This window comes from Mirounga angustirostris, unplaced genomic scaffold, assembly GCF_029215605.1.
Source record: "Mirounga angustirostris isolate CCGP_5_RB_7025 unplaced genomic scaffold, mMirAng1.0.hap1 SCAF_7, whole genome shotgun sequence".
In the NCBI taxonomy this organism is placed as follows: Eukaryota; Metazoa; Chordata; class Mammalia; order Carnivora; family Phocidae; genus Mirounga; species Mirounga angustirostris.
The window spans coordinates 45177068-45204941 of record NW_026991715.1 but is presented as its reverse complement, the minus strand read 5'-3'; the positions used below and the strand labels follow the sequence as shown (position 1 = coordinate 45204941).

Below are 27874 nucleotides of genomic sequence, written 5' to 3'. Positions count from 1 at the left end.
ACCGAGCCCCGCATTGGGCTCCCTGCTTGGCAGGAAGCCTGCTTCTCCCTCTCCCACTCCCCCTGCTTGTGTTCCCTCTCTCGCTGTGTCTCTCTCTGTCAAATAAATAAAACCTTAAAAAAAATAGAAATGAATGATATTCTTGTCAGCTATGGATCAGTTATGAGGTATTCTTTTTTTTTTTAAGTAGGCACCATGCCCAGAGTGGAGCCCAACATGGGTCTTGAGCTCATGACCCTGAGATCAAGACCCGAGCTGAAATTAAGAGTCAGATGCTTAACTGAACCACCGAGGCACCCCCACATACCATATGGGGTATTCTGTATGGGGAATGTAAAAAACAAAACAGAAACAGAGGGACAACAAAATTCTATACCATTCTATGCCTCCTTCACTAATGAGAAGCAGATGATAATAATCCTTACATGAAGGTTATCAATGGATAACTCACAAAGTTCCTCCTCTCCATCTAATTTTTAATTTAGCTTTTTCCTTGTCTTCCAATATGTAGAAAAAATAGCAATAATCCCTGAGGGAAAAGGAAGAGGCTAACAGAGATTCTCTTACTGGTGAGCGATTTATGTGAAAACAGCCAGCTCACTTTCCTTTGCCTCCTTTTTACCTAGGGAACTGAATTTGCGGGTTTGTAACTGGATTTTGATTAGGAAGCACATTCTGTGGCCACAGAAGATAAACTCGAACTACTAACTTTGTTGTATTCGTTTTAAATATTTTTGGCTGTAAGTAATGAGATACCAGGACCTAAAATGGCTTGAACAGAAAGGCGTTGCTTTTGATGAAGTGACCACTGGAGGCATTTCAGCTGTTTATGATGTTAGCACCAAGTACAGAAGGCCAGCGTCTATGCAGTTTTCTTGGTTTTTCTTCACGACAGCAAGTTGCTAGTGTGACTACAGACACCATGTTGGTGTTACATGTGGTGATGAGGAGAAGGAAAAGGACTGGGGAGGAGAGGCAGCTCTAGTTGTTTCTATTCCATTTATCAGAAACACAAAAGCCTTCCTCAAAGCCCTTAAAAGATTTCAGCTTATAGCCCATTAGCCAGAACCATACCATATGGCCATCTCTAATGGGAAGGAAATTGGAAAGTTAATATTTACTCTCTAGTCTCTATAATAAGTGCAGCAAGGATGATTGGGAGATGGAAAAGGCTATATGAACAAGACTATCAGAGGTGGACACATTTGCTCTATATTCATATATTGTTTTCAAAGCCTTAAGTTAATTTGTTAAGCTTTCTCAAGGACAAGATGATAGAGAAGAGCTAAAATCTTCGTGCCAAATGCGAAGTAAACCTTGGAAAGAGTGAAGTACAAAGGAAAATCAACTAGAAATGATCAAAAAGTGCCTTGACACCAGATCTTACAAAACTTTAGGTAAACCAGTCAGTAATGGACCCTGAGGTTCTCTAACCCATAATGTAGAAAATAAGAGTATTTCTCCTAGTTTTCACAAATGACACCAAAAAAATTTTGGTAAAGTATATAAATTTATAAAAATAAATGGATAGATATAAAATTAACAACCTGTAATTATTTAAGGTGAAAAATTTGTTATTTGCAGGAGAAAAACAATCAACCAAAATAACCATTGCTGTCTCTTAGTCATCAACCATGATTTATGCCCTGTCTATAGGATGAACACAAGAATAATAATTGTTTTGGACATTTTAATCATATTATCCCCTGAAACAAATGATGGTGAATAAACTGGCTTTAATCAACTCAATCAATGGTTTATTCAGTACCCATGATGCAACAAGTCTTCTGCTAAAGGAATACTTAGGATTTGGGGAGTGAGGAAACTGGCAGAGAATGATCAATGAAACAAGGTCGAATAGATGGGCTGTGGCTCAAGGAACTGGGAACAATTGTTGTTGGAAGGGTGTGTATAAGTTTGAGAAGGGTTATGCTAAAGTATACTAGCATCCGATTAGAGTCTTGCAGAATGATGCCACTCGTAGAAAAATGGGCGGAAGCAACAGATATAGGATATAGAGGTCTATGTGTGAGTAATCCAGAGTGACTGCGTTTTACTGGAATCATAGGAAAGAAAACTTGAAGGTGGAAATTTGAATTGTAGAAGTCCTTAAATGAGGAAATGAGGAAATAAACATGGGGCATTCTGAAGAGCAGTACTTGGTTTATCTTTTTAAGGTTTTATTTATTTATTTATTTGACAGAGAGAGAGAGAGAGACAGTGAGAGAGGGAACACAAGCAGGGGGAGTGGGAGAGGGAGAAACAGGCTTCCCGCTGAGCAGGGAGCCCGATGCGGGGCTCGATCCCAGGACCCTGGGATCATGACCTGAGCCAAAGGCAGATGCTTAACGACTGAGCCACCCGGGAGCCCTGAGTGGTGCTTTGTTTAAAAGATGTGTCTATGGCTGCAGAACATGGTTTTTCTAAAGACTATCAAAATGGTCCTGGGAAAAAATATTAGTGTAATCCGCCCTAACCCACAGTCGCCGTTACCACAGCCAACCACAGTCCAGAAGCAGATGATCCTCCTTCTGACATATCTTCAGAAGGTCAGTAGCAGCCTAACGCTACGTCACAATACCCACATCATTCCCCTCACGACATCTCCTCACATAGGCATTTTACCATCTCATGTGACCACGGAGTACAGTACGATAAGATGTTTTAGAGGGAAAGAAAGACCACATTCACATCACTTTTATTTTGGTTATCTTGTTATAATTGTTCTATTGTATTATGAGTTATTGTTGTTCATCTCTTACTGTGCCTAATTTATAAATAATTAAATTTTATCATGGGTATGCATGTACAGAAAATAATAGGATATATAGGGTTCAGTACTCTCTGCAGTTTCACACACCCACTGGGAGTCTTGAAACGTATCTCCCGTGGATAAGGGAGAACTACAACATTCTGGGATGAGGGCATGTGCCACAGGAAACATATGAGTTTTACAGATTGAATTGTGTTCTCCCAAAATTCATGTTGAGGTCCTAACTCCAGTACCTCAGAATGTGATTATATTTGGAGATAGGGCCTTTAAAGACATGATTAAGGTAAAAAATGAGGTCATCTGGGTAGACCCTAACCCATGTAACTGGTGTCCTTATAAGAAGGACCCATATAAGCCATATAACCTAACCCATATAACACCCATATAACTGGTGTCCTTATAAGAAGAGATTAGAACACAGGCACAGAGACTTTGTGAAGATTAAAGGGAGATGACCATCTACAAGACAAGGAGAGTGGCCTCTAGAAGAAACCAATCCTGTCCACACCTTGATCTTGGACTTCTAGCCTCCAGAACTGGAAGAAAATAAATTTCTGTTGTGTAGGCCACAGAGTCTGTGCTATTTGTTATGGCAGACCTAGCAAACTAATACAATGAGCAAATACTATTTTTGTTAAAAAAAAAAAAAAAGTAGTGAAATAATAGACTAAATTCGTGGAAGTAAAATTAGAACAAAGGAAGTTTCTGGACATATTGTGTAGGTAGAACATCACTGAAATTCACAACTAATGCAGTGGGGCATGGAGATAAAAGGTCAGTCGTGACTGAGCTGCAAAGACTGGGAAATGGGCAAGTCCAAAGTGACAGTGGGTTGGTAGGAGAAAAAGTTGGATATGGTTTCAGCTGTGTTTCCATTCAGAAGGTGCTGGATCCTTATGGTAGAGGCATCCATCAAGAAATCAGAAATGTGTGTCAGACATTAAGAAACTGAGGAGATGGCCAAGTAAGCCAGTATTGAGTATAATCAAAGTGCCAGAGCCTGAACCACCAAAAAATGAACTGTACAGTTCCTTTTAAATAGCTGAAACATGTATGACTAAATTTCTTTATATATCATTTCAGTGACAGACAGAGCTCTTTGATTTTAAAACAAAATAAACCAACTAAGAAACCTTATCTTTCTGATGTCTAATGCTTAAAATTTCTTTTGAAAAGGAAAAAAAAACAACAACCCTAAAGCTTTTATATTTTGGTCTTTTCTGCACAGAGGTAAGACCAAAAAGGCAAATGCTTCATGGAAAGGTCAAATGATGATTTGAATTCATACAAGTATGAATATATGAGATTAGATTCTCGAGAATAGATTTTAATTGGCATTAGTGGGGAGTGGGAAGCATTGAGACATGCTCCCCCTCCTTCTGCAAGAGAGCATATGGTGCAAGAGGAGGTGCCGTGAATACCACACAGAAGAGGTTGCTTGGGGCCAGTTTGGAGACAGCATCCAAATCAAAATAGTGAAAGGATCATATTTCCCCTACTAAGGGAAAGTTGGCTTTGATTATATATTTCACTTCTGTGCCATATTTTGCTTAAACCCTACCCATTGGGGAAAATCAAGAATTTGGAATTAGCTTTCCAAGTCAAAAGAGTGTTCCCTGCTTTTATCTCTTGTTACTAAAATGTCCCGCTGGTTCCCAAGAGTAAAGCTTAGCTGATGTGCTTGCATAAATTGTTTATATTGTTCATTAATTAATGTGACGAACATATTAAAAATAGGACTCGTAGTTTTCATCCTGAGGGCTTACACATAATAGCAACAACCTTTGGCAAAGTACTGCATTATTTATTTATAGAACAGTTTTGACTCATTTAATAATGCTCTGTAATTAATTTGTAGATTACTTTTTGACTTTGTGCAATTTAGCATTATGTTCCTGCAAACGAAAACATTTTCGCTGCTGTTATTTAATAGTGATCAATTCCCCTTAATGTCTATAGATAAATAAAAATGTTAGGGTGGTTAGAATGACCCGAACTTCTGAGAGAGCTATTTATTTTATAAATATTTTTAATAACTACTATATTTTAAGCAATGCTCTAGGTGTTGGGGGAAAGATTCTGAATAAGTAGAAAATGTGTAATTTCCTTTAGGTGTTTTACATTCTTTTACGTTCTTGTTTAACCCTTAAAGGTCTAAGTTCAAATCATAGGAGGAAGGACCAAAATCAAAGAACACAAGATGATGAAAGAATTTTTAGAACCACCTTGTTTTGTTCCTGAGTGAATACAGATGTGCTCAATTTTATACATTCAATACCTAAAGTCTTATGATTGTTAATCCAAATCTTGGACCTTCAGAATTATGCTGTGTTTCATGATAAAAGATTAACCTGTGTTTAGTACATTTCATTGTCAAGGTATATTTAAGGATTTCAATAAGTGTTTAGACAAAAGAGAGAAACTTGATCAGACAGTGTAATTTCTGAGAACAATTTACTTATGAAGCAAGCATTCTGATTAGATTTAACCTGGGCCTTACAAAATGGTTTATGTTAATGCTTTTCTCTAGGGAGGTTTCTTAAGGTATGACTCCATGAAAACATTGGCATGGAACTCTGCCATACTTGCCTCATCTTGGGGCTCTAAATCAACAATGCTGATGTAACAGTTGTCAAATGAGGTAAGCAACAGCCCAAGACTTTCCTTTCCAGTAGGTATAGTCTCATGGAAAATCACCTTTGAATCCAACAGATGGAATGATGCCACTGGGTGTAGCCAATGGGAAAATCCTAAAGGAAGTCCCCAACTGGTCAGTCTTCTCTGCCTCACACTCTTGAACTTGGTAAAATATTCAAAATGTCCTTCCTTTAGAGGAAGATGCAGTCAATGATTCACCTCTTGACAGAAAGCTGCTTGTGGAAAGTGTGGCCCCACCACCGTACAAGGGCAGCAAGATCTGCTGAGCAGATAAACTGCCCCTTTGCGTCCTTCCAGGCCTGCACTTGGCTCAGATGAAAAGCTCAGTCTTGCGAGCTGCCAGAAAGTGTCTGGCACAGAGCCCACCTGTTTTCTCCAGTGCCGAGTATTCAATTGACTCGATTCCTCAAAGAGCTATGTGCGGGTGAAAGTGAGGTCACTGTTGACCTTTAATTGCCCTGAGGTTCTAATGATGTAATGGATGTGAAAGCGCTTTTTGAAATCACAGTGCAAGTACAAGATAACTTTTAGTCATTATTTCAGTACCTGAGGAGAATGTAAAAATAAAGAGAGCCACCAATTTTACAAGGTCCCACATGAGATAGCGTTGTTTTCCCATCTACTGCAGGCATCTAGAACGTGTAGCTCATCTAGGCTGTCGATCTGTGAACCGAGTATTGAAGTCGCTTTCCTTTGTTCTACAACATGCCCTTGCGATACTTCCACCATCTGCTGTGCACATGGGAAATTTGTGCACTTTTTCAAACAATGTGAGACAAATGCTAGCTAGGTTAGCCTAGTGTTTAAAGCATCATAGAATGAACTAAAAAGCAGCTGCACGTATGTAATACCTACTATATGCCAACACCATTCTAATGTTTTATATATAGTAAGTACTTTATTCCTAACAATAAACATATGAGGTACGTACTACGATTACCCCCATTTTACAGATGTGAAAACTAAAGAATAGAGAGATGAAGTGGTGAGTTCCAAATCACACAGCTAGTGAACGGCAGTCAGACCTCAGATCTTACTGGTCTGTCTCCAGAGTCTGTACAATTAACTGCTCTACCATATGCTTTTAAATATTGGTTTATTGGGCGCCTGGGTGGCTCAGATGATCAAGCGTCTGCCTTCGGCTCGGGTCATGATCCCAGGGTCCTGGGATCGAGTCCCACATCGGGCTCCCGGCTCAGCGGGGAGCCTGCTTCTCCCTCTGACCCTCTCCCCTCTCATGCTGTTTCTCTCTCGCTCGCTCTCTAAAAAATAAATAAAATCTTAAAAAAAAGAAAAGAAAAAAAAATATTGGTTTATGACTATTGTGCTATTTCTAATAGTAGATGTAAGGTTTTTTTGTTATTTATATTTCTTCTTTGTCTTCTTTGGATCTAGGATCACATGTAATATGGTCCTAGATAAATTAAATAAATAATATTATATATAATTAATTAATTAATTTAATTAAGTAAATAAAAAAGATTTTAGCTCATAAGAAACTTCTCTGATGATCATACATAAAATAGTTTACATTTGTAGAACATTTATGTATTGTTAAATGTTTCTCCTTATGATTATCTCATTTGATCCCCTCATTAGTCTTTAGAATGCATCGGGCTTTATCCTCATTTTGCAAATGAAGAAACATCAGAAAGATTAAAGTTTGTTCAGCTTCACATCACAAGTTTGTCACATTTCTAAGGCCAGATATCAGATTTCCTGGCTCTCAATATACAGCACTTTTTCCAGAATGTCATACTGTTCCCTCATTTCTCTGTATTATAGTTTGAAGAAAAAAAAAGTGAGAAGTTTAAGAATCCTAACAAAACTGGTGAACAATTTTGTGAGAAACATTTAGAATAATTTTAGATAATTTTAGTTCTCACTAAAGTAGAAGGTGAAAACACATTATGTTAACGGCAGGCTAGGTCAAGTTAAGTGCATATAGCTCAGTTCCGGCTTATTAATTTTCATTTCTTGTCCAGCTAATGTGAACACCTTGAGAGGACAAGTCTCGAGTGCTCTCTTGCTTTATGCTATTGCTTTTTTAAGGTAGCTCATTTGTACTTGTTTATCATTCCCTTCCTTCACTCAGCCCCAGAAGCTGTGTTAGTAATTATTGACCCAGGCAAGCCTCTAAGAGGACAAAGGCAGATAAAATTGAAGTGCTCTTTATGTACAATCAAAATGCATTTTCCATTTTTCAGAAGGAGCAAGGCATTTTTAGCTGTGAGGTTCAGAAACCATTCAGTTGTATGAGCACTTGAGTTTCTGCTAAGAATCACAACTCAGTTTTTCAAAAAACTTTTTTTTTGATATTTCATTTACAGCCAGTTTCTTGGAGTATCAGGGTGTATGTGTATAAATTTTTCCTTTCTGTATTAACATGTAAGACAGGGCAGCATAATAATGTATTTATTCATTCATAAATATTTCTCAAAGAGTTACCAAGAGTGAAGAATAGTGCTAAATATAATGGGAAATGTTTAGATGTAAAATTACCTTATCACAGGACCTGACACATGATAGATGCTCCAGAAATACTTGTTAAGCTGAAATGGGTTATCCTATGAACTGTATCCCCCTGCCTTGGTATCTATTCAGGAACTTATGAATTCATGAAATATATGAAAATCATAAAGGAATTTAAGAATCATCTCATATAGCCCTTTTATTTTTAAGAGATGACGCAGTGGAGAACCCAGGCAAATTGTATGAATTTTCCAAGAACACACATCTATTTGGGAGGATACTGTTTTCATCATCATGATGTGTTTTGAGATTACATCTATATGTCAGTGTCTACGGTACAGAGCATCATGGGAGAGGAGCTGATGAATGTCCTAGAACAGTATTACCAACTGAAAATAAAATCAGGGCGCCTGGGTGGCTCAGTCGTTAAGCATCTGCCTTTGGCTCAGGTCATGATCCCAGGGTCCTGGGATCGAGCCCCGCATCAGGCTCCCTGCTCCACGGGAAGCCTGCTTCTCCCTCTGCCACTCCCCTTGCTTGCGTTCCCTCTCTAACTGTCTGTCTTTCTCTGTCAAATAAATAAATAAAATCTTAAAAAAAAAAAAGAAAATATAATGCATACCGCAATTTTAATTTTTTAATAGCCGCTTTTAAAGGGTTCAAAAAGTGAAATTAATTTTAGAATGTATTTTATTTAACTCCATATATCCAGAATATAATTTCAAGATGTAATCAATATAAAAATTATTAATTGGCTATGTTAAATTTTTTTGTACTAAGTTCTCAAAATCCAGAGTATATATTATACTTTTGACAATCTCAGTTTGGACCAGCCATATTTCAAGTGCTTCATAGGTAGGTCCATGTGGCTTGGGGCTACCCTATGAGACAATATAGCTCTAGTATCACAGGGGTAAGATTACTATGCTTTTTTAAAGCTACAGTTTTTTTTTTATTATTGCTTATTTTTAAAGTTTGATTTTAATGTAAAGGCACAAAAGTAAAATTCTACCTAACTGACTTGACAGGATTAAAAAAAAAAAAATTAGAATGACCTGTAACCATTAGAGAAATTGAATCAGTACCATTTTAACCACCCCCCTCCAAATTAGTAAATAAACCAGTCATCGAAAGTATTGACTCAGACCATTCTACCTACAAGTTCTACCAAACTTTCAAAGAAGACGGAACTTGTACCTTTTACAAATTGTCTCATTTTACAAGTGACTATCCTTAAGTATACAGTTTCCTTTGCAGTACCAGTAGAAGCTTAAATTGTTAACTAATTTTTTAAATGTGATCAGACAATAATCTTAGTTATCCATACTGTCTATCATTATTTTTCACTTCCTTCTGAAAATGGGCGATTAGTGCTCGCTTCGGCAGCACATATACTAAAATTGAAAATGGACGATTAGTTTTATTATGGATAAATGGCAGGATGCTGCTGTTTAACAGACTGCTGTATAAATAAGCCCTCCATGCCTAGCACTTCATAGTAAATGAAAAAAAAAGAAGAAAGAAAGTAGGAAGGAGTTATCTGTCAGAGGAATCTAAGCTTGCCAATTATTTTTAGAGATCTATAGACCAAAAATTGAGGTTTTCTCTTTCTCCCTATTCTTCAAATTCCTGTTTCTAATGAGAAATTCTGCAGCAGTAGAGTCTACTGCATTATTAGATGTTCAGTCCACAAAAAGCTAATGTAATTGTGGGTTTGGCTGTCACCTTGACCTTTTCTTGGATCTTTGCTCAGAGCTTAGGTGAATATGTTGGGGAGGCTTTCCTCTTTTACGTTTGTCAGCTTTTGAAGTAAAACCAGAGCTGGCATGAGAAAGAAAGGGAAAGGCAGGAAGCAGAACAGAAAAGCCAGGTGACATTTCTCTAGGCTTCTGAATTTGCTACAGTATTATCCCTGTGATCATTTCATACTCAGCTTTTCAAACGGCTATCACAGTTTCATTTTATTTTCTGGCCCAGGGGATAAATCAGTAGACTTCTACAGCCTTTTCCTCAAACGCTGACTCCAGTTCTCTACATGGTACCACATTAATAATGTCTTCCTTTTCAGCTGTCATCAGGCCGTGCAGCCTTCCAAGATGTTTGGTTGTTTCTTTTTTTTTTTTTTTTTAATTCTTAGTTCTTTTACAGTTCCTATATACAAGCATGGATTGTTATTAATATCAGTGCAGTGAGGAAGATAGACAAGTGTGTTAGAATCTTTGTAGCTGTAGCAGAAAACTGCAACTCAGCTGGCTTAAAACATAAGCAACCCCAAAGTGGGAAACTCAAGTCACTATAAGTAATTCAATGACATTATGAAAGTCCTGTCCTTCGTTAATTTTTGCCACCCTCAAGTACTGGTGATTTTTTTTTTTTTTTTTTGGCTTGTTCCCCCATGATCTCAAGATATCTGTTACAGTTGTAGCTATCAAATTCAGATAATTATGAGAGGTTTTAAAAAAAAAAGCATCTTTCTTTTTAAGTCTTCTTTTAAGATGAAAAAACATGTTTCCCAAACAGACTTCCTGTGTCTGACTTCTCTTCAACATCTCATTTTTCAGAATTGTATCACATGTCCTAACCAATTACTACCGCAGAAATGATACCTCCGTGATTAGTTGGGACAGTTGGGTTTCCCTCATGGGAGCTGGGTCTGAGACTCGCCTCACTGTACGTACATGCAATGGTGTGTAGATATTTGAATCGTATTAAGGGTCTAGTTAGAAGGAGAAATGGCTCTTGATTAGGACCCCTCTAGAGTCAGCCACAATGGAATCAGAATAGTATAGGGTAATAAGTGCTAGGGGAAGCATCTAAGTTCAGGACACTATAGAAACACACAAGAAGGACATCTAGCTAGGGTTACGAGAACAAGAGAGAGCGAGTCAGAGAGAGTGGTCTCCTAAAGAAAGTTACCTGACCAGAGAAATAAAGGGTGAGAGAAAATAACCAAGGGAAGGGTGGTGGGAGGAGAAAGAAAGTATCAGATGGAATATCACATGCAAGTGACTGGGGATAAGAGAGAACATAGTGGGTTTGGGAAAATGCAAAAAATTCAGTTTGCCTAAGGTATAGAGCACAGGAGGGCATCGATCTGAAATCAGAGTGGAGAAGGATACTAAGCTAAATAATAAGTCTAATAAGTCATATAGAAATTTATACCTCATTTTGCTGCAGTGGGGAGCCAATAAAAGATTTTAGGTAGCAAATGACATAATCAGATTTGCACTCAAAAAAAAAAAAATCTCTTTAGCTGCTGTGAGAAATTGGTTTGTATATGATTAAGAGTGGAGGTAGGAACGGGTGAGAATTAATTACAGTAATCCCAGGGGTAAAAATGGTGATGCAGCTGCAGAGAGGTGGATAGATTTAATTGGTATTTGGGAGTTTTGACTAAACAAGACTTGGTTAATAGGAGAGGAGAGAAGTGGAGATCCATAATTACTCAGATTTTTGACATGGCACCTAGAAGGATAGAGACGATGTTTATTTAGGATAACAAAGGAGAAGCCAATTTGGAGGGGAGATGGACTAATTTACATTGTACTTAATTAGTTTGAGAGGCCTATTCTGTCTGAAATTCAAGAGAGATATTCCTGTTCTTAGAGTACTTTCAAGTGCTAAGGGATATGTTCCCCAGTAAGTGATGTAGACCTTTCTAGAGGTACTATATAATTTATAGCTAAAGATGCAAAGTAAAAGAAAAAAGTCAGATATGGTTTAGAGAAGAAGGAAATGCTTCTTCCTGAGGGATAAAAGAACGGGAGAATCTGAAATTAGACAAATGGGAATTGTAGAGGGATGGGAGCACTGCACTCTCTACGAGGCATGGCAATTTCCTGGGTTGCTAGGGCAAGTTCGAATGGGTACAATAAAATGCAGTTTGTACTGGTCAGAACACCTAGGATCCCAGGAGAAAAAATTTATACATATTACCTATAATGATCTTTATTGCAAGGTGTGTTAGTTAGCTATAGATACAGTAATGCTACATAACAACCAACCATAAAATATCAGTAGCATGTAACAATAAAGCAATTGTTTTGTGCTCCTGGGTCTGCTAGTGGGCTGGGGTGGCTCTGTTTCAGGCTGCAGGTTATCTTCATGTTTGTTCCTCCTGTTTCTCCTTCTTCAATCCCTGGTTTCCCAGGGACTGTTCTTCTCATGGCAGAGTTGAGAACTCCCAGAGTGGCAAGTGGAAACATTTTATAACTTGTAGGACCTCAATTTGACATAGGCAGTATCATTCATTCCCACATTCTGTTGGTCAAAACGTACAATATGGCCAAGCCCAATATCATTCAGGGAGTTGGTGGGGAGGGAGAGGACAGGGAAGGCAGAGAATAATTTGCTGAATAATAATTTGCTAAATAATAATCTAATCTGTGACACAAGAATAGATAGAAACTTGAATTGTCATGGGATTTGACCATCCGCCACACAGTTCCTGGAACATCAGGGTTCTTAACTGGGGAGTATCCATTTGGCTTCTTAGACTAAATCAGGAGAGCAACCAAATTTGAGTGGCCTCCTTTTTTTGCATATACTTATGCTTTCCAAAGGGATGACAGGGGCCCATAAACTGCTTATGGAGCTGATTAATTATTGGTCAGAATCAGAATCAGATGCTTCATGACCATCTCATGGTCATGATTAGTTTCTTTTAGTTTCATGCAACAGTATCAGTCTATTCCTCAAGGACTGGTTAGAGGTTAATATTACCTCCCTCACCAGCACTACATGTGAGTGATAAGAACTAAAACATTTAAAAAAATGATTTCACTATTTTCTTTAATATGTAGTTTCTGGACTTCTTCCAAAAATGTAGCACATTTGTGAAAGCCACGCTAAGGCCTTGTGCTGGTTATTATACTAATAATGTGACTTAATTATCTCTGAGATAATATGTGGCCCGTGGAAGTGACATAATTTTCCCATCATGGCACAGCTAAGTTACGTATGTTAGACCTGTAGATATCCTCCAACTATGCTGTCTCTAAAGCTCTCCTTAATTGCTTCATAAGCAAGAGATTTTAGCCATTTTTGAGTTCCTAAGTTGAAGATATGTGACTATAATTGCATTAATTTGTCCATAAATTCTCAAGCCCAAATAGTCTCATGGTGCTTGAGTAGAACTGTCTGTGCGTGTGTGTCCTATTTTTAGAAGATCATCTTTTAATATGGATACTGGTGACATAGTTATAAAATACGCCAGGGGAGCTCACTTCTTGTCTCTCTTCACTTCTGAAACTCTGCTCAGCACTTTTCTCAGTTCGTTCTGTGGCTTCTGTGCTGCTAGCAATGACCAGGGACTCAAGAAAACCACATCCAGTGAAAAAAAGTGGCCTCTTTCCAGGTATAGTTCTGTCCTGAGATTCCTTTTCACATCAGAGACGATAACGTGTGACTGCTTCTCTTCTCTCCATCCCATAGACATTTCAGAACAAAGCTCTTGCTTTTCTTTTATGATTACTTTTCCATTGCAGACTTTTCTTGGTGTTGGAGGACTTAGAGAGAGAAGAAAGAACAGGGGAAACACGAAAACAAGAAGATGAGCGAGAGGCCATATTTAAAAAATATATTCATGTTTAATCTTTCAGAAATTAAATCTTCCTGAGATCCTTGAATATTAGCTGTTCCAGGGATTGTGCTTGAAAAATTAGATTCCAGCCCTGAACATAAATATCTTGTACATCTGAGGATTCATCACTGCACCTGTCATAGGAGGAGGTCTTAGTCAAAGCCAGTTCCCCAGAGTGCTCTCCCAGGGAGTGGGAAAGAAGACGTAGTCTAGGTAACATAGCAGATGTATTTTGAGAACCCATGAGGATGCCATGGGATGGATGAATAAGAGTAGAAGAGAAGTCAGAAGAGGGTATGAAAGCGCAATTGACATAATGGGAACTGAACAAGGTACAGATAGAGTCAGGTCAAGTGTAATATGAACATTGTGAGACTCTGTGTTCCGTCCGTGGGTTAAGGACTTTTCCTGCTGGGGTGAGTCCTTAAAGCAGCAGACTTTGGAAATTGAAGAACTTTATTTATTTGCTTCAAATAATTTATCAGTTGAAAAACTGGTGGACTACTTAATTGGTTTGTCTTGATGAAAAATTACCAAATTCAACAAATTACTGCTGCTTGGTTGGTGGGTTGCATGGGGAGTGAATAAACAAAAAGTCAGGAAGGGAAGGGGGAGGATGGAAAGAAATGAAGGAGGAAAGGAAGCAAGGGAAGGAGATCAGGAAGGAAAATAGGACTCTGATTTTACTGTTTCTGAAAGCCACACTTTATCATTAATAAATTATAACCTCTAATCAAATCTCATACTACTTTTTTCAATCTTCACGACTTAGATTCATCACATCTCAATGGTTTTTGGATTTTAAATAGGTGATTAGCAATGTTAGCATCTCAAAGTTTTTTTACAGGTTGCTGAAGACAAAATACGGATAACAAATTATATCAAATAAGTATAATTGTAAGTAAGTGCTTTTAGTTAAAATTCAGTAAGTTGTTATGATTAAAAGTATTTCACCCTACTTTCCCCTTGTTTAAAGGCGTCTCATAAATAATATCTTACAGAGTGTCTGTAAAGTCTGCAAACACAGATAAGTTTATATTTTAATAGACTAAAGATGTCCTTTTTGATATTATGTGTAGTCACCTGTGTTTCCAGATTAAGTGTCAAGAATTGTTCTAAGTGCTTTATATGTGTTAATTCATTTAGGCTGCTTGGTTAGTATTTCTGTAGCCTTATCAACACTTCACCCCTAAAAGTGAGTTTCCCTACACACACACACACACACACACTTGTGGAATTCTAAAACATGAGAGCGCTCGATTGGCCACAAAGATTCAGAAAGATGTGCTTGGGGATGTCATCAGGACTATCCTGGCATTTATGCGTGGGGACCACAGTTATGTGATTGGCTCCTCACCAATCCTTGGCAGTAGTTTTATTTCATTGCTTTCTAAGTGGGGGGTGGATTTTTGTTTTATTTTACTCTTTGATGTTCCTCTTCATACCTACAGAAACGGCTCAGGGTTTAGAAGGTATCCTCCCACCTCTGCATTTGGAAAAATACGTTTCGACACCGTCTGATATGGAAAGTTTCAAGTCATTGAAAACTTTTCTATACGGTTTGTAAAAACAATTTCAAAACAGAGCACCTTTTGCTTTCCCAGCAGAATTTTAGCTCTGCTTGTGTAGTATTGCAAGTGCATCAACTATATAGTCATTAAATCTAAGAGACAAAACTATATAGCATACCGTAAGTATAGGTCACCTCAGAAATATTAGTAACGTCCTTTTACACAGACTTGGCTGGTATGTTACCCACACAAAAGAAAAAACACGGGATCATGGCTGAAGTTTATATAGGACCAGCCTAAGGCTGGCCATAGCTGTGTCATTTCCATGATTTCTCCCGGTCAGTGGAAAATTACTCTCAGCTGAGCCGGAGTCTACAGACTGAGCAAATGTCTGTTTCCTTTTCACAACTGAGTGTTTGAAACTTTTCAATTGGTAAAATCACCATTAAAGGTCAGAGATTAGTTTTTCATGCATGATGGATTCCATTTGCTTTAAAAGTATTATACCAGGAGGGTAGACTTTTTTTCCTGAGTTTAGAGCCAAATTAGAATTCAAATATTCACAGTTTGAATCAACTCCAAACCATTTCGTTTCATTTATTTTCCCTTGGCAAAATGATATTTTTTAAAAATGGGGTGGAAGGGCCTCTGGAAAAAAAATGTATACATATTCTCCCATATTTGAAATTAGCATGCAGTCTAAGGGTACTGAACACCAGTCCCACAATTGAGTTTAACCTGTCTTTCAATAGATTCTAAGCACTTTGAAAGCAGGGACTTTGCTTTTTTTAGATAAAATACCCTTCATATTTAATAACTTGTTCTCTTTTTTCTGTGTGTTGTCTTAACTAACGACTGCCCAAAATGAATATAAAGACTATATTCTTCCATCTTCTTAAAATAAAGGAAGAATTTCCCAACTTCATGACCGGTGATAAAAGATCATAAAAATTAATCTATATGTAGATTGAGCTAAAATATTATAACATCTACAGCCATCTTGTGCAGAAAGAGGCTAGGCTTACATAGTTTATTTATTTTTTTAAGATTTTATTTATTTATTTGACAGAGAGAAACACAGCGAGAGAAGGAACACAAGAAGGGGGAGTAGGAGAGGGAGAAGCAGGCTTCCTGCGGAGCAGGGAGCCGGATGCGGGGCTCAATCCCAGGACCCTGGGATCATGACCTGAGCAGAAGGCAGTCGCTTAACGATTGAGCCACCCAGGCGCCCCTTACATAGTTTATTTCGTAAACACACTTGTTAATTACAAACACACACATACACCCAATTGTAGAACAAGAAGTTAAAGGAAATCTTGCCTATCGTTCTAACACAAGTACACAATAATTATAGTTAACATGTTTTTATTTTAGTTTTTTAAAGATTTTATTTATTTGAGAGAGAGCATGAGCTGAGAGAGGGAGAAGCAGACCCCCTGCTGAGCAGAGAGCCTGTCACAGGGCTTGATCACAGGACCCTGAGATCATGACCTGAGCGAAAGGCAGACGCTTAACTGACGGAGCCACCCAGGTGCCCCTAGTTAACAATTTTTTAAACATTTCTTTATATATTTTATTTTTCCATGAATTATAATCAATCTACAAATGTACTTTTTGGCTCTGCTTCATTGATTACAAGAGAATTCCCCTCGTTGAGAATCTTTTTTGTATTTTAATGACTTCTTTGGTATGTTTCAGTTAAACAATTTCAGTTTAACTCTACTGTGTATATTCTGTAAGTTGCTGCCCCTCAGGGAACAGACGGATTTTTCTTTCAAAAATGGAAGAGAATACAGAGAATTTTGTGGTTTAAATTAATTTAATGGCTGCATGTCATTAAATTCAGTTTCATATCCTTGCCAGTTTATGTGTCTCTAGTTATGTGATATAAGCAAATTATTCAACTGTACTGTACCTCAATTTTCTCATCTGTAAAATGTGGATAATATACAGAGCCGGTAATGGCTAAATGCTGTATTGTTATTGTAAGTATTATTTTTAGTCTAAAATTTCCTCTGATCTAACAGAAAAGACCAATCTGGGACAATGCACTAGATTTGCTAGTAAACCACGTGACATTTTTTGAAATGTCTTCAGTATATCCCAGACCAGAAGAAACTGTGACTTATTTTAAATGTTTATTATGTATTTTTATTTATGAAATGTTTATTATGTATTCCTTCTCAAGGTATATGTCATTTGTTAACTTAGAAGTTCTTCTCTTTCTCATTTGTCAACACTCTATTGTTCCAGGCTTAGTTTACATAAACAGGAGAATGGTCTTTAAAGGAAGAAGTAAGGTCAGTGACAACCAAAATTCCGTATGTTCTTTAATCTTGCTGCCTTCCAAGACACTAGGATCGGACACCTTAGACGCACATCTGCTTTGATTTGAGGAATAACTGAGTGCTGAGTCAACCGTCATAACAGAGGAGCTGGAAATATCAGAAGGTAGAGAGGACTGGTTTATAATAAGCCAGTCTGCTCTTAGCTCTGAGACTATTCAGCTGCATAACCTCAAGGGAACTACATGGAAAAAATGAAAGGAGATGCTTTGGGCTTTAGAGCTTTTCATTTCCTGTGAGCAGGACATCCCCTCCCCTTCTCTATTCATATCCCCATGTCCTCACATCGTGTCTTCCTGCTAATTCTCTGCCTGTGCCTGAGCCAGTCTTCAGTTGTTGATGACAGTAAAAAACAGATTAAGTCAGACTTAAGTTGACTCTCTGTTGCCTGAAGGGACTGTGACTCTTTGTTACACCAACAGGCCTGTAATTTGGGGTGTCATATTATGCTGCAGAGATGTAGGGTACGATGACCTAAAATGTATCTCCTTAATGAAAAGGCTCTTGGGGAAGCCTGGTGGTCCCCTGCGTAGATGCTAGTATCTAAGTGTGGCAGTGTGTTAATTGATTTTGATAAAGAGTTGAAAAAAGTCATTAACTGGCCTCCCTCCCATTGACTGAAGAAGGCAGAGAATGCATGCACAGTGCCTCTGTGTGCCTCCTCTAGGGAGTGGTATGAATGCAGCTACTCCTGAAAGGCCAGAATAGGGCCTTCTCACAACCCTCCTGGGCCGAGGGTTTCCCTTCTTGCCAGTTGCTGTCCGCCAAGCCAGCGGGTGCTCTCAACGTCTAGACAAGCGCCAAAAACATCTCCTTTGGCTGAGATGTGCACTGGCCTAGAAGAGGCAGCTGGTGAGTGAAGAGGGAGTATCACCAGCTGCGACATCTCAAATTATCAACATGGCTTGACACCTGAGGCGATGGTACCTGTCTGTCCTGCAGCCCTGAGGCTGTGACCAGTGTTTCTTGAGTGACCATAGTCTCAATCCCTAAATACATTTGGAAATACTCCAGTGAGACAGCACTTGAACTTGGCATCAGGTTTGGGACTTCAGTGTCTAAGGACATGCTTTCTCATTTCTCTACCTCTGCCCATGTATAAGGTAGCAGATATTTTCATAGAGCCAAGAAAGACAGGTGGCCAGTGGTTATCCTGGCATCTGTTCTCCTCAGTCCAGTCGCTGTGCCAACTTTTACAAACATCATCAGCTAAGTTTGGTGAAAACTGCTTCCTCCATCCACAACTGAAACTGACACTACCCACATTCTAGAGTTCATTATGCAAAGCTGTGTCTGCAGATAAGTTAATAAGGAGTTTTGAAAAATCAACTGGATGTAGCCTTTTCCTCTTCCATGTAAGCCAGATGATTTCCCCACTTCTCCCTCTACCTGAGTATAGTTTGTATGCAAATCAGCAGCAAGATGGAAATTTACTCTGAGCTTTATGATGTTTTTAACCTGCTAAGGTACCTAATCCTTTATACATTTCCTTCTTCCCCATTTCTAAACCAAAATACACTTTCCATCACTTGCTCTAGAACATGATCATCTGTTTTTTCACAGTCGAGTTAGTGAGCACATCCATCACCTTAGAGTCCCCCCTTTTTTTACTGTGTGTGGTAAGATCACTTAAGACCTACTCTCTCAGCATATTCCACGCATACAGCACAAGATGCACCATAGTCACCATGCTGCCTGTGAGACCTCCAGAATTCATGCATCCTGCAAGTGAAAGTTGGTACCCTTTGACTGGCATATTTCCATTTTTCCCACCCTACCCCCCACCCCGGCCCTTAGTAACTACTGTTCTACTTTGTTTCTATGAGTTCGACTTTTTTATATTCCATACATAAGTAGGATTCTACACTCTTTGCCTTTTTCTGTCTGGCTTATTCCACTTACCGTAATGTCTTCCAGGTTCATCAATATTGTCTCTAATGACAGGATTTCTTGCTTTCATACGACTGAATAATATTCCATTGTGCTATGTACATTTTCTACATCCAGTCATCTCTCAATGGAAATAGGTTTTTTCCATGTCTTGGCTATTGTGAATGATGCTGCGATGGACATGGGAGTACAGATATCTCTTCAAGACAGTGCTTTCATTTCCTTTGGATATATATCCTGTACCATAGTGGGATTCCTGGATCATGTGGTGGTTCTATTTTTTGAGGACCTCTGTACTGTTTTCCGTGTGGCTGCACCAATTTATATTCCCACCAACAGTGCACAAGTGTTCCCTTTCCCCACACCCTTGCCAATACTTATCTCTTGACTTTTTGATAAAAACTATTCTAACAGGTGTGAGGTGATAGCTCACTGTGGTTTTGATTTGCTTTTCTCTGATGACTAGTGATGTTAAACACCCTTTCATGTACTTGTTGGCCATTTGTGTGTCTTCTTTGGGAAAATGTCTATTCAGATTCTCTGCCTAGTTTCTAACCAGATTATTTAGGGTTTTGTCCTATTGAGTTGTATGAGTTCCTTATATATTTTGGATATTCACCCATTTCAGATATGTGGTTTGCAAATATTTTCTCCCATTCCGTAGGTTGCCTTTTCATTTTGTTGATGCTTTCCTTTGCTGTGCAGAAGCTTTTTAGCTCGATGTAGTCCCATTTATTTATTTTTATGTTTTTATTTTTATTTATCTTTATTTTTGCTTTTTTTTGCCTGTGCTTTGAGGGCCACATCCAAAAAAATCATTGCCAGGACCAAAGCCAGGAAGCTCTTACCCTAGTGTCAATATTTAAGCTACTTCTATAACATAAAAAAACACACTCAGTGTTCAAAAACGGAGTTCAGATAATATTTTTTTTTAAAAAGGGCTAGCTTTAGTGATCATAAACATGTAAGAAAAAGTCGTTTTCAGTACTGCATAAACCTTATGGTTATACTGATTCCAAATCCAAATACAGATCCCCAGTATGCCTTTGTGATTGCAGAGCCTTGTCTATCTGAAGCTACAAGCATTTATAATGTCGGGGTTGGGGCCGTTATCTGTATTTACCTTTTGGTTAAATATTTAAGTGATTATGAAAAGTCTGGAAACGTCTTACCCTTCTTTGTTCTCTCATTTCTTTTCTTATTCTCTCTCTCTTACATTGAAACCACCTCAAAACTCCTTTCTATTTCAGGGGCACCTGGGTGGCTCAGTCAGATAAGCGTCTGCCTTCGGCTCCGGTCGTGGTCCCAGGGTCCCGGGGGTCAGGCTCCCTGCTCAGCGGGGAGTCTGCTTCTCTCTCTGCCCCTCACCCTACTCGTGCTCTCTCTCTCTCAAATCAATAAATAAAATCTTTTAAAAAAAAAAAAACTCCTTTCTATTTCTGCTTACAAATGGAGATCCAAATCACACCAAAATGTCTCTCTACTCCCGTCTCCCCACTTAACATTTCAGATGGGCTTTTTCCTTCCTAAGGATTTAGCGAGGAAAAGAGTCAAAAAGGTCCTTTACTGGCCTCAGATATCTGAAGAAAATCTGTCCTTTTCTTCTCCCCAAGTTAGAATACTTGCTATAAATAATTGGAGATTCCGAAGCCATTCTGACATAGCTGGCTTTTAAACAGTGTTTACTAATGAGCGACATAATATGAGTCATGGTGGCGCTAGGTTTGGTGTTTGTTTGTTTGTTTATTTTAGACAGTTAGACCTTGCTAGAAGAGGGACATGATTCAGGCAATAACTCTGAATTTAAGGTTTATTGTTGATTTGATTTGACAGTATCTTTAGTGTGTTCATTTTATTAAGGAATCTATGTCAAGCAAGTGCACATGCACGTACAGAGGTGTGTGTGTGTGTGTGTCTGTTTCTATTTGTGTATGTTGGTTTCACATGTAAGAAAATATACTGATTTAACCCAGGCAAGCAGATTGATATTTCCATTTCTTCTAGAAATAATACATTCACTTGCTAATATATGATCTATCCATATGACCCCCTAACACACAAAAATAGTAAACTGTATTATCGGTTCATGTTGTAAGCACTGTGAGGCTGTAATTTTTTTTCATTTCACTGTTTCTCATTAACCTTCCCCTGTGGCATCCTAGCTCATATGTATGTGCCAGATATTGAAAAGGCCAAATGACAAAAAAGAGAGGGGATATAGAAAAGAAAGGAGGGACTTGAGAAAATTCAACAATTTATTAAATTAAAATGATAGCAAATTCAGTGGTTGACAAAGAACAAACAAATATAACAATCTCACTCTCACTTTAATCAACTTTCATTTATAGTTCCCAAGTCTCAATTAAAACTCTTCTTTAGTGGCACAAAATAGTGGAAGAACATGTTCTGGTCCGAGTTCCCCTAGAAATAAACCCCAAGACAAGGAGTATAAGCAGTTTATTTAGGAAGTTCATATAAAAGAAGTAAAGGAGGGGTGTCTGGGTGGCTCAGTCAGTTAAGCGTCTGCCTTCAGCTCAGGTCATGATCCCAAGGTCCTGGGATCGAGCCCCGAGTTGGGTTCTCTGCTCAGCGGGGAGCCTCCTTCTCCCTCTGCTGCTCCCCCTGCTTGTGCTCTCTCCCTCACCCTGTCAAATGAATACAGAAAATCTTAAAAAAAAAAAGTAAAGGAGTGTAGGGAAGTCAGGCCTGGAATGGAAGAACACAAATCATGCTTCATCAGGCCGGTTACCACAGGGAAAGTGATGCCCAGCCTGACTCCCAGCCTCGGCAAGGCAATGTGTGCAGAACTCCTCAGAGTTATCCCATCCAAGGGGTGAGGACGCTGGAGTACTTATCTGCCAACCCTCCATCCGTCACCTGTTTCTGGGGATCATTAACAACCCACTGATTCTGTTTTTTTTATCTATGGGCTAAGCATGGAACTATGGCCAGAATATAGCCCTTAAGCAGAGACTCATGGGTATAAAAGAAAGAAAGAGAGAGAGAGAAAGAAAGAAAGAGAACCAAAAACCCTCAGGCAGGGAGTTGCAGGTATTTGGAGTAACCGGTTTTGAGAGAGAACCAGTTTTAAGGGTCATAGACACTGAGTCAATTCTATCTGCATGTGTGTATGAGTATTATGAATCAAGGCCTCTCTTCGTTCTATGTGTCTGAGAAATTATAAAGAACTATTATTGTTTTTGTATTGGTATTTTGGATTTTGAATCTATAACACCAAAGATGATCTTAATATAGAGCAGATTTGTTTTATTTATCACAAAATCAGAGGTACAGTCATCGGTTTATTTGGAGTTCTCTGTAGACTGCCATTTGAAATAAGAGCTTCCATAGGGTGAGATTTAAAGGTATTTTTCTGTAAGCTGTTTAATTATAAGGGGCTTTAAAAATACTTTATCATATCATAAACCTTCAAAACAAAATGATTAATCATCTTGTGAAATCTGTAGGAAATATTTCTTAAATGTCACATTCAATTACCACTTCCAGAGCTAAGTGGTAAAACAACTGTTTCCCTACTGGCTGAAATGTGGTCTCACCAGATACAAGATCAGATAGCCTTGTGGTTAATTGAACTTTCTCTTGGTTTAGGAAGAAAAATGCAAGGCTCTATTTATGACTAATTCAAGGATTTTAAGAAGTTCTCCTAAATCATTTCAGCAATAAGGCAAAAACAGAGGCCTGGAATGCCAAGGTCAGAGGCAACTTGTCAGGTCAGGGCCTGACCACCTTCTACCACAGTTTCCTTGTGTAGTCGTCTACCCAGATCTCCCAACACCGCTCCTCTCACAAATTGTCCCTTCCACCAACCCTGTAGAGCCCGTTCCAGTTTTGTTGAAAAGTTCTTGATCTAACCCCAATTTCTTCATCAAGATTTACTGATGGGGTAACATTTGATATTGCTGCAGGTACCTCTTCCACCTCGCTCATGCTTTTTGTCTCTGCCATGCTTCACGAGAGAATGGCTTTCTCTTCCACCAGCTTGTAAGCCCCATGTCTAAGAGGATCCTCTCTCCTTGAAATCTTCTGACTGACCACTTCACTAGGCATTTTCCTTCTCCACTTGCTTGTCGTAATATTCATGATCCGTGTCATTCATTCATTCGTCCACTTGCCCCTTATTCACTGAGGGATTCCCACGTGCCAGGCACTGCTGTAGTTACTGAAGACATAGGAAGGTACAACACAGGCAATGCCTGTGCTCTAGTTCTAGGTCTGACCTAGAACAGACCTAGAACTAGAACTCGAACTAGTTCTAGACATAGAACTGCCCTGGAAGGTGAGACCTACAGTGGAGAACAAAACCTTTTCAGATAGGATAAGACCTATGAAGTGAATAAAACAAAGTCACGTCCTGTTTTTCCTGGGCGTACGTCTTTTACTATCCATCTCTATTTTTATTATAACCTCCCTGAAGCAATACTTCCTTCTTTTATTTATTCGTATTTACCACCGTGACCCATAAATATCTACTGATCCATCTTCATAAGTGTGTGATACTCTTCTAAATAGATCCTATTTGACAATTTGGGATTTATGTGAAGTTGGATTAAGTTGATAATGTCATAACTACAGTAGCTGTTGCAAGGAAGGACACATTTTACACTTGTGGGAGCCTTAGCCAATGTCACAGTTGGTAGATTTTGTTATAAATGGTTACATCTGAAGCTGTCATGGAGATGTATACTTAGTTTCCCTTTCAACTCTCTACCCTTTACTTCCTTTGAAATTAAGACAGACCCTGCTGGTTCCTTAATCCCCCTAATCTCCATTGACCCTTCCCACAGCAACACATCAGAGCCTCATCTCTCCTTTAGAAAGATCTGAAATCTTAAATCACCTACTTATATTTAATTTCACTTTTAGCCCTGCGTTAATCTTTGTGATGGATATGAGGAAGTCCCAGTTCCCAGTTAATGAATACATACAGAGCCCAGCAATGACACATGATGACTCCAATTAGGTGAAAAAGCTTCTTTTTATCAGCATGGAATTCTTCCCTTTGAATTACATGGCAGCTGACCTTGTTTCACCTGGTGAATTTAACCTTTTCTTAAATGCTGGTGTGTGTGCATGTGTGTGTGCATGCACACCCTACTGATTGCTTACTGAACCAGTTTCTGAATTAGTATTTGGCAACATCAGCATCAATTGTATAAAGGAATAGCAGTGTCTAAAGGAGTTAGGCCTCTCCAGACATCAACTTACAGCTACAAAGTAAAGAATAATTATAACTATTTTAGAGGGTCATTTTGAATATGGGAAGAGAAAATATCGATAAAGAACCAAGTTGATAGTAGCGTTGAATAAATGCTAGTTTTCTTCCACCTTCTCTGGTTTATGTAACCGAATACTCATTCAACTAGCCACTCAGATTTTGACTAATGATTAGCTAAAGAGTAACAATACAGATTTTTTTAATTAAGTCATTAGGATTGGTTGGTTTTATGCATGGATGGAATAGGCATTTGACATTTCATCACAATTAATTCTCCAGTTCAAACATTTCCTCATTAGAGGCCTGGAATGTTTACCATTGGAAATTCCACTGTGTTAAGTTATTGTTATTTACCATATGTACTATTAAAATATAAATACCTGATAGCCTGCTGATGCATTCGCTACTTCACATAAAGGAGTTTCTCAGAGATTAATAGAACAGTAAATCGGTGAGTAGTCCTAAACAGTGATGCAAAGAAAATCTGGTAACACCACCACCACCCGTGCCCCAAACTTACTTTGTTTGGCTTCACACTGCTGTCCAGACAGATTTTTTTTAGAGTTTGAGTTAGCACCAATATTTAAGATGGGAAGATGTCTCATATAATTTCAAATTTCTCTTTACAAATGAGAAAAATTGGTCACATTGGGCTCTCTGGGGGATTATCCTAATATCTAAAACTCTTCAAATTGCTTAGTGATCCCTGGCCTTGCTTTCAGTGCCTTTTGAGAGGAAAAAAAACAAAAGGGCAGGGAAAGCGTAATACTATTCTTGTAGTTTCTACTCATATTCATTTTTTGGAATGCCTATCATTTTCTATCAACATCTGAATATTTCTGGGTTTCTATTAGCCTTTAGCAGTAACTACATTTGAAAGTATACAGTGGACAAAAAGTCCTACAACAAACTTAACGTTCTTTTTTTTTTTTTAAGATTTTATTTATTTATTTGACAGAGAGAGACACTGCGAGAGAGGGAACACAAGCAGGGGGAGTGGGAGAGGGAGAAGAAGGCTTCCCGCCGAGCAGGGAGCCCGATGTGGGGCTCGATCCCAGGACCCTGGGATCATGAGCTGAGTCGAAGGCAGACACCCAACAACTAAGCCACCCAGGCATCCCAACTTCTTAGCATTCTTAATGAAAATGCTATTTTTCATTTTCTCCAAAAGTGTCCTTTTAAGCTGTTCCTAGTTTTTATCCTTAAAAGACACAGACAGTGTTTCCTCTGGAGCCATAAACACACTTGAAACATGAGAATCATAGTAATACAGCGGTGATCATTTTTATTCATTCCAGAATCCTAATAGTGGAACAAAAGGGAGACACCATCTTCTTTAATGGTAAAGGTTAACATGTACTGAGCCCTTGACTGTGTGTTGAGCACTGTTACGAGTATTTTACCTGCAACATCTAATATAATCCTCCCAACCACCCTGATTACACCCGTTTTACAACTGAAAAGCCTGAGGCATAGAAAAGTTAATTAACGGGGCGCCTGGGTGGCTCAGCCGTTGAGTGTCTGCCTTCGGCTCAGGTCATGATCTCAGGGTTCTGGGATCGAGCCCCACATTGGGCTCCCTGCTCGGTGGGAAGCCTGCTTCTCCCTCTCCCACTCCCCCTGCTTGTGTTCCCTCTCTCGCTGTGTCTCTCTCTGTCAAATAAATAAATAAAATCTTAAAAAAAAAAAAAGTTAATTAACATGACTGGGGTAGGGGACCAAGTTAGGGATTTACACCGTGCCACTCTGTGTATAAGGCGTTTCTAACCACTCCTCGGCTGATACTGCTTTCTCTGTAGCACTCAGAGCATTAGCCTCTGTGCTCCAACTTAGGCTTTTGGGATTTATTTAAAGATGAAAAATATCACTGTGTTGTCCCATCATTTGAGAAACAAAGGTCGGACCACCATCTTGCGTGATTCCGAAGGTCCAGTTCACATTGTGGCTCGTGTCAGTGGTAGCCTCTGGAGCTTGCAGTGGACCGCCCGCACGCACATGTAGTAGCCTTGCTCAAATGACCCCTCACACCAAGGGGTTTTCCTCTTTATTCCTTTAAATGATTCTTAGTTATACTAGCAGCCCCTGGGTAACAGCTTCTACTTTAGTCTCTCCTCATGCCAGGAATGAAAGAACAGCATTAAGTTCCTACAGCTGGTTTTACATCCTCTCAAGAGTGCTGGCAAGTTCCTCAGGGTGAAGTGAAATCCTCCACATCTATTTCTTCTGCGGCCAGTCATGTCAAGAAACAGTCGAAGACAAACTTTCTCAGCAATGACCTCTGAGGAGTTGGAGGCAGGGAGCTCCCAGGCTTCCCTGAGATGGGCCAGTGGGGCGGTAACTTTTCCATGCCGTTGCAGAGCTGAGTATAAAATGGTGACTCACCGTCCTCCGGCAGAACGCCCAGTGACCCAGCGTGTGCCCAGTGGTGTGTGACTCCCATTGAGGCGAGAGAGTCGCTCAAGCACTAAAATTTGACCCGGTGGCCCCTGTGCACGTGCACTGACCCAGTTACAAAAAGGCAAGAACTCCTCAGCATTCCTGAAGCTCTATTATTTCCATTATAGGGCCCTTGAAGACAACAACAATGGAGAAAAAGAATTTGGTAATTGAAGCCTCTGTTGAATATCTCATGCTATTTCAAAACACTTCACTCCAGTTATTCTTAGAAAACAAAGTCTACCCCGGAGAAAAAGTATTGACCATCCTCACTGAGCCATCAAGCAGAACGGCAGTCAGAGGTTTAAACTTAGATACACCTGTTTCACTTTGGGCTAAAATCTGCTCTCCATGTTTCTATTTTCTCTAATTGAGTAGAAATGCAACCCCAGTTCAAAGCTATATTCCTGGGACTGAGTGAAAATAAAATTGGCCCTCATAAGGACTCTAATACTTCCTCCTTGGTTATGGGGACACTGCTGGGCCTCAGCAACTATCTTGGTTCACAAGTCACTAACCAGGTATTTTAAAGGGCAATTTAACACATTATTTTGCCACAACCATGCAGCAATATTATCGTTTTAATTTGGTCATTCAAGTACCCAAACACTGGATTTATTATCTTGCAGTCTCATGTGTTCAGTTATTATGGAGAAAACCTTAAGGAGTGTAATATTTTTCTTCCCAACTAAACTAGTAGGTTCTTAATGGTAGCAACCATGTCTCGTGCTTTTTCATCACCTACGATTTCTAGTATGAGCTAAATCAGGAGTAAGTCCCTGTGGGGAATGCTTGATGCCTTACTTCGCCTCACTAGCAGGAAATAGTACACTACCTGGAAATATTCAACATGCCGCCTTGCATGAATCACTTCTTACAAGAATTCCCTTTCCTCCCAGATCCCATCTTCTGGGGCCCTGTTGTCCATGGCACATATTATGGTCCTCAGTGTTTAGAGCATTTGGGCTTTTT

At 39.0% G+C, this 27874-nt stretch overlaps 1 protein-coding gene and 1 long non-coding RNA gene across 8 annotated transcripts in view; both read left to right on the top strand.

The window, feature by feature from the left end:
- Positions 1–16761, top strand: part of LOC135365384 (uncharacterized) — a 29102-nt gene extending 12341 nt beyond the window's left edge. The window contains exon 2 of the long non-coding RNA XR_010413076.1: positions 5304–16761. This is a non-coding gene — a long non-coding RNA (uncharacterized LOC135365384). The remainder of the gene's footprint in view (positions 1–5303) is intronic.
- The window catches only part of PDE4D (phosphodiesterase 4D), a 745734-nt gene that overhangs the window by 403701 nt on the left and 314159 nt on the right, over positions 1–27874 (top strand). The gene's annotated exons all lie outside the window — the stretch shown is intronic.